Source organism: Poeciliopsis prolifica, unplaced genomic scaffold, assembly GCF_027474105.1.
Source record: "Poeciliopsis prolifica strain line A6 unplaced genomic scaffold, Auburn_PproV2 SCAFFOLD002, whole genome shotgun sequence".
Lineage (NCBI taxonomy): Eukaryota > Metazoa > Chordata > Actinopteri > Cyprinodontiformes > Poeciliidae > Poeciliopsis > Poeciliopsis prolifica.
The window spans coordinates 7501610-7516284 of record NW_026562377.1 but is presented as its reverse complement, the minus strand read 5'-3'; positions in this window follow the sequence as shown (position 1 = coordinate 7516284).

Genomic DNA, 14675 nt, shown 5'->3' with positions numbered 1-14675 from the left:
TTCACCCAACAGAATAAATAACTTTTGATTCAGTCGCTTCAATTTCAGACCCTTCAATTGTTTTATTTACAGTATGTTCCTGTTTTCTCTACTGCTATTAAAATCCTTCCCTATTTTTTACTGCACCTCCTGTCCCCAACTCTGCATTTAGGTTCATTTCTACCAAAAACAGAAGAGAATCACAACAGTGAGCCTATTTCTCTCTACAAATACAGCTATGGATACAATTAATAGATCATTTAAAATTATTGGTTTCTCTGATTTAACTTTTTATAGGTATTTGTTTGAGTAAAATGAACATTGTTCTATAAACTACTGACAACATGTCTCTGAAAGTCCAAGCGAAAATTTAGTATTTATGTGCAGAAAATGAGAAAAGGTCAAAATAATAAAAAAGATGCATTGCTTTTCAGACTTCAAAGTCAAAGGAAACAAGTTCATATTTATTTAGAAACAACACTACAAAAGTTTTAACTCAGTTCAGAAATCGATATCTGGTGGAATAACAAGATATCTGTATATATGTAGTTTTGAGGAAATACCATTTTATATTCAAGCCACAACAAATGGGAATTATTATAGCAACAGAACATTTTGACAATATTTGAAGCAAAAAGGACTCCTTCCAAACCTTTCATATTTAATTTTCAGGTGTTTCTGAAGATTAGCTACAATCCTACATCTCCTGAAACTAACAGCGCAGAAAGTGACGGGATGGAGAAACTTTTTACCATTTCAAGGCTCTACAGGTTAGAACTGGTTTACCATAAAGTCAGACTGGTCCAGAGAACGTAAACAATATAAGCCAGTTTTACCAGATACATATTTTCAATTAGGACTTATGAAGACATAATGTAAAAAATCTGCATTACTTTGTTGAGACTTAAAGCTTTAATTAACAAATCATTACAGTGTTCACTGGAGCTTTATGAGGGTTTTATTGTTATTTACAAAGAGAGCAAAAACACAACACTTCCAGCAGAATTGTAAACTATGTCCCTGTAGTGATCCGCTCTCAGCAGAGCTTGCTTGGATTACTCAGAGTCCCTTAATTTTCTAAGCTTTTACAAACAACAGCTGCTCTTAATGAAACCAATACATTTTAACTCTAATATTGCCCCCACAAGTAAGCTGGGAGGTCTGAGCGCCTCATTGGCTTTATGAAGATCACATTTTCTAAGGTGTCCCCCTCTCCGCTTTCCACAGATGTCAGTAATTAGGTTGGGAGTTTTTTGGGGTGTTAGGTGGTAAATATTTGCTTTTGGAAGTCCCATCGAATGCTTTTTCGGTTAAATGAGGAGTGGACATAATGTCAATGCTTCCAAAAATTTTCCACTTAGAGCCAGGCAAAATAAACCAACAAAAACAACAAATGAACGAATGGTTACTTCTTGCAAATCTAATTGTAAGGAGGCTAATGGCATAAAGATCCACTCGGTCGTGCTTTCCTCTAGATATTAGACCATATAAATGAGACTTGGAGACACTCTCATTTATGTAACACAAGATAAAACATGGAATAGTTTTTGTCATGTTAAGAGCTTGCCTGTGGTTGTGTGGGGTCCTAATCAAAATTACATACTGGGACCAACAGCATTACTGCTCCTCTGACCTGTTTTACATTTTCTCTCTGTATTCTCTTTCAGATTTGCGATTGAAATGACTGTAAATCATAATAATGGGTATGAATTCATGTTAATGCATCTCCCAAGATGTGGTGATCAGGTCAAACGTTCCTCAATTTTCCAAATTTTGTGAATTCAAGCATGATTTGGCACAAAAACTAAAGGACTGTGAGTTCAGTTGATGGTTTTCATCAACTAAACTCAGTTGCTAGAAAGCCAACTTATCTCCCCGTCAATGGTGCCATATTTCTGAGGAAAATTTGTAGTTTGAGCAGCAGTTTAGTATTTTGTTGCAACTTGCTAAATCATTTCTACCAGTGCCAAGCAGCTTTTGGTGGTGGAAACCCTTTCCTGACTGGAAAATTAATAATTGGGAGAGAATTCAAGATGGCCATGCTTACTGCACTCAGACTGGATTTATCAGAGACTGCCTTTCTAATTTAAAGGGTGGAAAGGACGTAACAGTAAGAGACAGCGACCTACTGTGGTTGTGTGCAGTTTCCCCTCGAACTCATGAGATCCTTTCTGTAAATAAGTAACTTAAATTTTTGAGTTTCTTGAAATTGTATTCACCAAATTTACTAAATAACGCCAAGAATCAATAACACTAAGTATTAATGAGGAAAAAACAGACAATTTGAACATGATTTTAAAAAAAAAAGATCTGGCAGCTTTTATTATACATTTTTGTTTGTTTGTTTGTTTGATCCACATACATAATTCTGCTGCCAAACCCACAGATATGTTGCTACATATAGCAACAATATAGCAACTAAAAATAAACAGATTTTCCAACAGTACAAGATTTACTGTCATTTATTGTGGCTACAACAAAGATTAAATGAAGGAGTAGAAATTTCTTCACTTCTCGTGTATTTGCATGTAGAAAGCATTCGTCAGGATCCAGACATGAAAGCTGCAACATGTGGTTAATTTCATCCCTGCAAGGCATTTTGGCCTTCAATGAGGCCTGGCAATGTGCATAATTTATGTCAGTGTCCCAGAAATAGGCACACAGCTTTGTGGATTATTTCAATGTTCATATTGCAACCTACAATTTTAATATTTTCCTTTTTCCAATTTTCTACCTATGAGCATAATTTATTTCACTGCTTTGTATAACAACAAAATAAGGGGTCAAAGTTAATTTGTAATCCGTCTTCTCATGCATCTTTGATGTTATGTTCTCATTCACATTTCAGAAGAGACTAATTCACTGCATAAATATTTAATGTGGCCCTTTCATATTCCAACTTTCAACTGTAAAACACGTTTGTCTTTTAGCTCAATGTCCTGGAAGATTATTTCTGCAATCATTGTTCGGATTTCCTGGAATCAGCCCTCACAAATTATCGCTAAAACCAGATCTACCCAACGACTGACCTTGCAAAGCTTCAACAAGCAATTTCATGTGCAAACTCCAACTCAGTCCACAAAACGTCGCAGAATATTTTGGAGTGCTCAAAATAGTGTTCACTGTTTGAAATGTCAAGATATCTTCAAGGCGCCACTACATCAGTTTCAATGAAAGACCAAAGTTGCAGAAAGCCGCTGCATCATCAATCAAACGCTGTGTAATCAGACTCAGATTGCTGCAAATCGCCCAAGAGGACTGAAATCAATGTATGGCAAAATTACCCCTGGGACCAAATTGACAAAGATGAAACAACTGGTGCAAAATTGGATATGAATTACAATTATAATAAATATTGTGACTCCAGGCATATAGGCTTGTTTGTTGGCATTGGGTTCTTTGAAAGACATAAAGGAGGAAATGTTCTTTATGGTCATAGACAAAATGTAATTTTCCGATGGTGATCTTTGTGTAAATTTGTTTCTCATCAAGATAACATGATGCTTGATTTAATCTTCTTGTAATGCAAAGAAAGAACTAACAGTTTGATAAAAACAGGTGGAAATCAAAGACTAACTATCTACAGGGAAGCAAAGGTTTTGGTCCCTGCATATTGATTGATTGATTGATCAAAAATTCATTGAATTCAACAAAAATTATTCTCATTCAGTTATTTTTTGAATTACAGCGTATTTTCTTCATTTAACTTGTTCTTGTTTATCTTCTGTATTCAAGGCAGAATAACAAGTATGTTTTGCATCAAAGTCTTTCTGGAATATTGTTAACCCAACAAAGCAATTCATATATAAATAACATTTATGGGTAATCCTGAACCTAAAGTCATACTAGATAATAATGAAAAGTCCATTATCCCAGATTAAATTAAAACACATCATTTATGTTATTTCACAGCCTACCTCTCATCCTCTCATGGCTGTGTGAGATAGGTTGCTAAGCTAAAGCTACCCAGCGTTGGCTAGGTCCAAATTTGAACCCATTTAGTTACACATGAGTTTATTTGCATTTTTCAATGTGCATAATTGTTGGAATGGTGCTCTTACAATGCTCCTTGCATGATCTCAGTTTTATTTATTCTCTTTTAATAGTCATCATTCAGCACTATTTACACTGACTTGCAAATTTGTTCATACCCTTTGAACTTTGAAACAAACAGAAAGCTCAGTGTATTTTATAGGGATTTTATGCGATGGACTGATACAAATTACCACAAAGTTGTCAAACGAGAAGAACACGATGTGCTTTTCAAAGCTTTTCACTAATAAAAAGTTGAACTCTAAAACAAACACTTTTATAGCATTCAACCTCCTCCCCAGTTTGCCAAATAGGATTTATTTAGTTGTGGGATATGAAATTTTAAAATGAGATGATTCTATTCAGTTTTTTAAAAGACTAGCCCAGTGCTTTCACAATGTGCCTCTGTGGCCTGCGTTGTCCTTCTGCAACTGTGAGAACTCACTAAACATCAACCATTTAAATGGATCCTCTGTGGAGCTGCATTTTCACATGTGCTCATCTGAAGGAGTGTGTTGATGTGTGTGTGTCATGATAATGAAGTTAGGCCCAGAGAAGCCAGTACCAGTGACTGAGTGGTCGCCGCGGGGGTTTCTGCCACCACCCTCATTCATCATAGTGATGATAGCTATTTCTGCCTCTCTTTTTTCCCTTCCTTTTCTTATATCACAACCCATCTCTCCATCTGTCTGTCTCGCTTTGCATTTTTAGAGCTTGCATTTGCGTTTGCATGCTTTAAGCTGCTCATTAAGACTGCATAAATGCTGCTGTGAAAAAAAACAGATTCCTTAAAGTCATTTGGTCTGACTCATGAACATTTTCCATCCCCTTCAAACCTGTCATAGGCCCTCATTTTCTGGCTATAAGGCTGCAATGTGCTTCTATTGCAGGTCCCCTCTGCTCTATTATCTCCCATAAGATAGTTCTGATAAAGTCCCAAAACCAGCTTCTAATTTCAGCCCAGAGAAATATGAATTTTTTAAATACAAGCACATTGAGGAAAGTGCTGTCGACTGACATCGTGCGTATCTTTCCCCGTCTTCTTTTCACTAAACTTACAGAGAAGAGCCCATGGGGGGGACGAGGAGTCATAGACTCAGTTAAAATTTGATTGGCAACCTCTGGCATCTCTTATCAGAGTCAGAAGCTACCAAGCAATCGGATGAGAAGTTTTCCACATGGAATACTAAACAGGCCTACCAGGAATGTTACTTTTAGAAAAGCAGGCTTTAATATTTTATGTTGGAATATGTCATATGACCACAAATAGAACAAATTGCTTCTAGATGTTAAAAGATGCAGCAAAAAAGAGTTAAAGGAGTTAAATACATTTACTGCTAAGACATTTAACCAAAAATGGAAACCACGGGATTACAGAGTAAACATATAATAAAATTACCTCAATAAAGGCGCAGGCTTGTCCACAAATTGAGAATCCAAACAATGCTGCAATTAGAACATGTCAAAGTCAGTGGGATCTTGCAGAACACACAAGATTCCCTGCACCTTTTCCTCCAACAGTCTGACAAAGATAAACCAGGAATTCATTTTATTTGGCGCTATGCAGCAATTTGTTGTGAGACAGACAAGAACTGAGCTGCAGTAGCAAAGTAAAATGCATCTGACTTGGAGGAAAATAGAAACCAACATCTTTTATTTGCCACAAAAAAAGTAATGTACCTAAACCTGATAAAACTTCAGAGGTACAGAAAAATATAAAAGAGTGAAACAGCGATCAGTGCAGCTTTCTGTGTACCGTCGGACCGGCTTGTGTTTACGCTGGCAGAATTTCTGATTCGTATTCATGTGTACTTGCTCTGGTGGTCCGTTGACAGATCGTTGAGTCAAAGACCATGTGTCTAATTGGAGCATAAAAAATTGACCTTGCACTGAATGCGTCTCCGCTCCTCGTCGCACTTCACCAGCGAAGTGCAGTCGTTCCTGATCATCCTGAATTCGAACATGGGCGTCGTTGTGTTAAAAACTGCCAGCAAACTTTAAAGCCAAAGTCGGCATTTTGAATCAGTTTATTGAAAAGCAACTGAACAAAAAGTGTCACTGGATCAGGTCATTGAAATGGATAATGTTCTCCTAACATTTCACAGTTTCTAAACAAATATGACTCAGACTCCAGTGCAACTTACATGTAGTTTTTTTTTCTCTTCATGATGCATTTTTTAATGCAACTTATACTCCAGAGCGACTAGTAGAAACATGATCAGACTCAAACTCATACATTAACAACCTGACTTGGCCAAACAAATCCACAACAGTAGTTAAGAAATGTATCCAGGCAGTTTGTTTCTGAAATGCTTGAAAAACGCAAAAATGCTGCTGGTGAACTTCTGCAGGTGAACCATTGGGCCTGTCATCACCTAGTGCATCTCAGTATGGTACTCCAGCTGCACCTTAAAAATATATGAAGTCTCTTGAGGGCACTATCACAACAACTGAGAGGATCATGAGCTCCAGGCTCTCAAGCGCTCTTCATAAGACGCTGCACTCAGAAAGCCACATCAATCATCAGAAATCCTTCTCACTTGCTCCACTGCGGTCTGCCAGTTGCAAAAGGTGATGCATGTAGGTTCAAGAACAGCTTTTATCTAAGAGCTTTCTGCCTCATGAACACAGAGACACATCCCTGCTCCATACTGACTTGACCACAGGCCAGTCCTCCCCTCTTAGCACCGGTGACTTGGCACCATAAAGAAAACTCATATTAATAAAACGGCCTTTGAACAGTTTTATTGGGTTATATGGACACTCGCTGCTGTAAATATTTGGAATTTTATCGGAACTGCTTGTCCCGTTTCCATTTCATTGTACATGGACAACAAAATGTCACATCTTAACTCATCTTGATGGTTTTAGATCTCTTTACTTTATAAGTTCACGAGTTGTGATCTTACATAAAATATTGTGCTTGGCTGGGCTGACCTTTTAAATAATTACACAGCACATGAAGAAATATTTTCCCTTTTAAAGAATGTCTATAATTTTGCCTTTTTCTACATAATTAGATGTTTCAGATCAAACTAATTTTTATGTGACACAATGATAACCCGGTTAAAGTTGAATACAAAAGCAATTTTAACATTATAAGGAAAAAAGCTATCGAAACCAACGTGTTCATATCTGTTTCATCAAACATGATTAACCACAAAAACTGTTTAACTTTACTAAATAATATCTGATTACTTTCTAAACTGCAAAATCAATTAATTACTTAAAGAAGCTAAATGTTGTATATAACATCTAAACACATCCTTAAGAGAGGTCAAAGAAAACTGCAGACCAAAGATAACACAAAATGATGAGAGCTCACGAAAACGGCCAAGAAGATAGACGATTAACTGATGAAGAGGTGTTGATCCTGTTACATCTGATTTAAAAGTAATGCTGCATTTTATAACAAAACAGAACTAAAGGGAAACATAGTGGAGGTTCTGTAAGGTTTTGTGGCTGCTTTGCTGCAGCAGGACCTGAAAAACTTGCCATGATTGAGAGAATAATGCCTTCTGCTCTCTAAAAAAATATCCTGTAATGTCAGACAATCATTCTGTGACCTTAACCACACCAGCAAGTCGACTCAAAAGAAACTGACAGCAAATGTGAGTTTTTGGAGTGACATAGTTAAAGTTCAGCTTTAGATGTGATTCAGATGCCTTGGCTTGACCTTAAACAGGCCATTCATGATAAATAAAATAAAATAAAAATTTCAATATGACTAATGTAAAAAATATTATGAAAAATTGTGGTTTTTATTTAATTGGATTATCTTATCTGATATTAAAATTGGCTTTATGATCAGAAACATTTAAAAAAGAGAAGAAATCTGCAAGCAGGCCATTACTTTTTAATGCCCCTGCAACCCCTGAAGTCTGCCTCTCTCTCCATGGTTAGAGGCTGTTTATAGTCCGGAAGGGGTTTCATTTCAAATCTGACCCTAATTTAAGTAATCTTTTATAAAAAGAAGCTAAATGTTGTATATAACATCGTATAGGACGTATAGAGAATCTATGCAAAACCGGTTTGCAGTATAAATGAAAAACAAGAGTCGGCCATAACATAGCATGACTCTGGAGCTCTCTCAAAAATCCTCAAAGCACACGTCAGTGGTTACATAGCGCTTCAGAGCCGTTTCAGCTCAAGCCTCAGGCTGCAGCCATGGCGAAGCCTGCAGCTGCTGCTGCAGGCAAACAGAGGGAATCTCTGAGCGATAAAAATAATTTGGAAGGAAATAATGCATCATGGAAGATTTAAAAATTCACAACCATGACCTCAATTAACTATCTTTCAAATATATGCATATTTGAAAAACAGTAACATGTTTTACAAATATCCACTCGAGAGCAAGAGCAGAGAAAATGAAAATGTGTGTTAAGTGCAGAGATGCTTAACTCCTGACTCTTGTCCTGAGGATCAAGTTGATTTAAATATTATTGGCTCTTTGGGCAAATCAACACAGTCTAGATTTTTGGAGAAATATGTCTGTTGATTTGCCAGTTGCTATAAACAGTAATGCACAGAACAGTCACAATTTTAATATTATGTTTTATTTGTTTCCCACCCACCTGTGGTCAAACTGCTCACCTTTCCTCCCGCTTGACGATCTTTCACCACCATTTTTCTCCCCTTGCTTACATTTTTTTATTTATTTTCGCCTCTTTTTCTTCTTCTGGCCCGATTTTGCACTTTGCAGCAGCCATTAGTCTAAAGTACTGCCTCTCATGCATTAACCATTGGCCTATATTGGCTCCCATTAGCTTCTCCATCTCTTGTAGAGAGAGCTGAGGTGTTGGGAGACAGACAGAGCAGGGGTCTGGTGCTTATTCAAATTCTCCCAAGCAGGCAAACCATCTTGCACTTATTAGCATCTGGCCGAGTTCTAACTTCAGCTAGGGTTAGCATTTTACAAAGGGGGGCTTAATATTCACAGTGACAGGAGAACAAGATGAAGCGCACACTTTTTCATAAGCCTAACGACTCATGCGCTAATTGTGATTTGCTGATTTGCTGCACGACTGCCAGATGGGCTGCTGATTGAGAGACTGGCACTTTTGAAGCTAGGAATATAAATGTTAAAACATAATCACATGAAATATGACCTTCAAAGCCCGTCTGAACATGTGGGCTCTCTCATTAGCAAAGTGTTTTGATGTTTCACTCTCAGTAAATAATTCAAGTCTTTGCTGCAGTGATATTCATTGCCAGCACAGTTTGTGTGGCAAGCGGCAGCTGATGCCTTTTTGCTATCTTATCTGCAGTTTGGGTGATTTATCACATAGTGTTGCTCTCTCTCCATCCTCTAAAATATCTTTCAGAAAACTAATCTTTCACCAACTCTTCAAAGGTGTACCCTCACAACTGAACTTTTAACACGTAGATATAAACTTTCAGTTTGAACAGCAGTAAGTGAAAGTAGTGAAAGCTCAAAGCTAAGGAAGAGGAAATTGTGAAACGAGTATTTTTGGCAATGCTCTGCTTATTTTGTTTTGGAATATGACATCTACCAGTTGGAGCTCCACTGTGTTCCTGCTGTTCGCCTTTGCAGCAGGTATCAATTAGCTTTGTTAAGGGATACATTTAGCACAGTTATTTAATTAGGAGCACGTTGTCTGTTTTACAACCACTGTGAAATGTAATTACTCATTTTATTAATTTGTCAAACATCTACGCTGTTAAACATTATACCTGTGCAGTTCAGACACAACATCTGTTTGCTGCATTTAACAAAACATCCTCAGTTCTGATCCTTTCTATTTTCATGATAATGGCACACCAAAAGAAAAAATTAAATGGAGAAGAAACAAATGAAACAATAATTGTTTTCAACACATTGTTTGATGCCACAGTTATTTCCACCACTTGTGTTGAAGTTTATGCAAACCTTTTGCCATAAAGTGTGACAGTATGTGATTTTTTAATTAGTTTGTGTACCATCACAGATGGATTTACATTGTAAATATTTATCAACTCACCCGTGACTTTTGTAAAGTATTTAGATTTAAATAACCATACTATAGAAGAAGACCGATTTTGCGCCTACGTTGTTTTTGAATCATTATCCTGTGAAAAGGGCCAGTGATTATTCATAATCATTGGAGCAATAGGTGAAGCATGCAGTCAATAGTCAGACCACAACGGTGTTGTTTGTTAGCATAAAGTGCATTAAGTAAGAAAATACCTCCATGATCTGTGGTTTTTATTTTTAGTCATCCATTTTTAATGTAAAACATCACATTTTATCCATATTGAATTAATAAATGCTTTCTAAATGTTCTGATTTTCTCTCAAAATTTATTTTCAGTTATATAATAAAGTCAAAATAAAGGAAAAACACATTCGAATGGACGTGAATTATGATTGTGTCTTGATTATGTCTGTTCCAGCTACTATATGTGTAGAATTATCTAAAAGTTTTAAGAAAATTTACTGTTGAATGAACTGAGTAGTGCAACAGTTAAAATAATATTTTGAAAGCTAAATTACTATAGTGAAGTTAAACTTTAGGATGTAAAACACAGAGTGATTATGAGGTAAAAAGTGACTTGCTCAATCACTGAAAGGTTCGCAAAAGTATTGCAGGGAATCCGGATGATTCATTTAATTGGAGAAATTAAATGGGTGCCTGTTACAGTGGTGAAGCTTGTTAGGAGCTGAGCAGAAATGGCAACATCTGCATGAATGCTGCCAGAATTTACTTATTCAAATTACAGTTTTCATCCAAAAACTTTCAGTCTTCAGTGTAGCAAATTACAGGGAGAGTGGGCTTGACATGCTGTGCCTTTTAGACCCTGGGTGGTTTATTAAATCTTCAAATCACAGTTCAGAAACAGATTTTCCCAATTTACCCTCGTCATTGGATAGGTCAACCTTCGAATCTCCACTTCAAGTTACATCCAAGCAGCAGACTTTGCAATCATTACCTTTGTGTTGGGTGGAAATTGTGCTACTATTCAGTGTTTCTTGTTGGCGTTGCAGATGTATTACCATCGTTTTAGTTTTAGGTTTCTGTCTTCCTTTTCTTGTTTGTTTTATTTTTCATGTTTTTTTGAATGATACTCAAAGTTGATGCATGAAAAACAATATTACTAGCAGCATCAACAGCAGCAAGAACAAACAGATGAAAGAGAAGTTGCAAAAGTTGAATGTGCTCATGTCGTTTGCTTGTATGTCCTGATCACTTGACCATAAATGATCGACGGAAAGAAACTGAAATTAAGAAAAAGTCTATTTAATTTCATTTTTGTCTCAACCTTTTTTGGTTATTTATATTCTGTGAGCTGAGCTCAGCAATTATAATTTGTATTTTATAAAAAGAAAAATTTATTTAAGAAGATATATGCTGAAACATACATGAAAGTGATATATAAAATTGATTTTCAATCAGACGGTTGTTTTAATGGGATCAAAATGCAACATTTTATTATGAAAGATATTGTGTCAAGTAGAAATTCTCAGACATTTTAAAGATCACCAAATTACTTTAAAATGTCTGAAATGGTTTATAATAACTACAAAACCACAACCGGGTCGTGGGACCTTGGGGGGAAAATGTATAAAATAGTTTAACTGAGTAAAAACCTGGTGACAGATTGTGCAACCCGGCTCCTATAGCTACGAGAAGCTTCTGGTTCATATCACAAGCAAGACAGATTGCTTTGAATTTATGATTTTTTAAAAATGAATTAACAAATATTATTGCGGAAAAACTTAAACCCTGACTGCATTTCTTTGAAGTTGTCTTTGTGTGTGTTGAACAGAAGGAGGACGTCTGTTTTGACGCTTTTGGTGCGCGGGTTTTACTCGCATGGTGAATGTTTGTTTTCTCTTTACAACTAAAACAGTCTCTTTGAATCCCCGCAGGACTTGGAGGGCTGTACTCTCCCTTTCTTGATTTTGATGCAATCTGATGTTCACATCTGTGTATCTGTAAGGCATGTTTTTCTCCACTGCCTGGTTCCTTTAAGCAGATTGTATGCTGCCGTTTTTCTGCTGAAATAACGGTGGGATTGGTTCAAATACCATTCAGGGTTGTTTTTTTTCCCATTGATCAGGCGTCATCAGAACAGACTCTACCTGCTCTGTGTGAAACTGGTTTACATCTTTTCATGAGGATTTAGCGCAAAACATGTATCTGCTGTCAACATATATAACTCAGTTCAATAAGTTGGGTTTTCTTAAATAGAAACTTTTTACCCTACATTGATTAATTAGACATTTAGTCCTGTTTCGTAACTAGAATAGCCTGGAATCCATGTATTATGATTTTAAATGTTTTTGGGTTTCTTTGTAAAGTGACTTGAGATGACATTTGTTGTGAATTGGTGCTACTAAGATGAATTGAATTGAACTGAAAATGAAGATTTTTTTTAAACATTTGCATCTATGAGTGTGAATTGTCTTTATTTCACAAAGGGTCTTATAGTGCATATGCAGAAATATAACTGGAAAAAATTAAGAGACCACTTAAAATGATCAGTTTCTCTGATTTTTCTCTTTTTAGGTATATAGTTGAGTAAATTTATATTTTTTCTTTCATTCTATAAACTACTGATGACATGTCTCTGAAATTCCAAGTAAAATTTTTGTATTTACCGGCAGAAAATGAGAAAATGGCGAAAATGGTAAAAATACATGTAGATCTATCAGACCTCAAATAATGCAAAGAAAACAAGTTCATATTCATTTAGAAACTAATGTTTTGACTCAGGAAGAGATCAGAGATCAATATTTGGTGGAACGACCAGGAGGTTTTCAGTGGGGTTCAGTGCAGATGTGTGATTGAAATTATTTCCCTGTGAGAGCATCCAACTGTGTCCAAGTTTTATCTGTTTAATTTGAGTAAAGTTTGCAGAACCAGAAAGGTGACACTATGAGTCCATTTGAAACTCCATAAACATACTGGATTTGATGTTGACCATCAGGGACATAATAAAATAATTCATTCTTACTCTGACAATTCACTCATGTTTCTACTCTCTGCTTTAAAAAAAAAAAAACAAGGAGAAATCGAAAAGAAATTTCAGACTTAATGACAATATGGCTCATCTAATCTAAAACTAATCCCTAATTTTCTTACTGACCTCACAAATCCTAACCTTCATGCTCTCTACCTGTTTTCCTTTTTCTCATATTCAGTTCTTAATACTAATTTCCCTGGTTGTTCCTTTAACTTTCCACAATTCATTGAGTCTCAAACAAGCAGCAACTTTTCTCTCTATTTATAGAGTCTAATGATCTTCTTTTTTTCTGAAATGTCTTTGTGGTCCAGGCTTGTTCCCAGGGGGAGAGAACTCATCCAGAACCTACAAGACTTGTCTGAGAGATGCTCATTGATGACCGGATCAAGAGCTGATGGATTGAGCTCAGTGACCAGAAAGGTTTGTTTTTGGTGAGACTTGAAAGTAAGGAAGGAAACGTTGCCAACCTTTTATGTGCATTTTCTGTTTTTCTCTTTCTTTCTCTCTTACCAGGTGTTGTAAAAATAGCCATAAGAGATGCTGCAGCATTCAAAGATATTCCAGATGTCTGCAGCTGGTTCTCTTGTTGGTTTATGCTTTTGGAGGTGTGATAGAATGACAAGACGTTATTAAAAGCCAGCGAAGCAGATGGAAGAGATCACTGGACGTGTTTTCCCACAAGACAACACAAAGATTCACTTGGACAACTTTGTTGAGATCCCAACATTTTCAGGAAAAGGAATCGCCCCAGTTTGAGAAAAACACTGGAGATTTATTTATAAGTAACTGCTTTTCTAAGCAGTCAGTTTATTAAACATAAAAATGAAGAGCCCACTGCATTGAATCCCTTTGAAAAGCTCCTGGTTATTCCACCAAATATTGATTTCTTAACTCTTTTAGAGTTAAAACATTAGTCTTGTTGTTTTCTCTGCATTATTTGAGGTCTGAAAGCACTGCATCCTTTTTGTTATTTTGACCATTTCTCATTTTCTGCAAATAAATAAAATAAATAGATAGATAAAAATGTAATTTAAGGTTGTGCCAGTTTCTCCCATCTCTGAAAAAGTAACACATTTATACTGTTATGCAGAGAAGATCACTTCTTCTCCCTCTCTGGAGGACCGTCATTTCCATTTTTTAAGGGTTTTATTATCACCTGCTATGATGTAGCTGTGAGAAAGTTATTTAAAACTTTACTTAGAGATCCAAAATGAGACCCAGAAACTTTAAACTATGTTTGTTTTTATAACACAGAGTTCTGAATGATTGTCTGATGATAATCTGGAGTAGAAACACTCCAGTTTCACATCATGTTTGACAAAGAGTTTGCCAAAATATTCTAATTGCTTTTATTTTATAAAGTAACAGTAACTATTGTTTCTAATATTTTTTAACTAATACATCACTTTGATAAAAATTTTAGTAATGCAGGAAATGATATTTGGACTTCTGCTCCACGACTTAGAGAAACATCTACAAGAAACAAAGAGAAGAAGTGACTTCTATTTCTTTATGCATTTATATCTATAATACCATCTACAGTTGTAAATGATATTTGATTTGTGAAGTAAAGCAAAACCTTGAACAAATCCATTTTACATTTATTTTGAAGGAGCTGTTCTTCAAAATTTGTCTCCTTGGTAACTTTGGTGTTTCCTTATGCAGCCAAGTAGTTTTGTATTACCTCACAATAAGCTT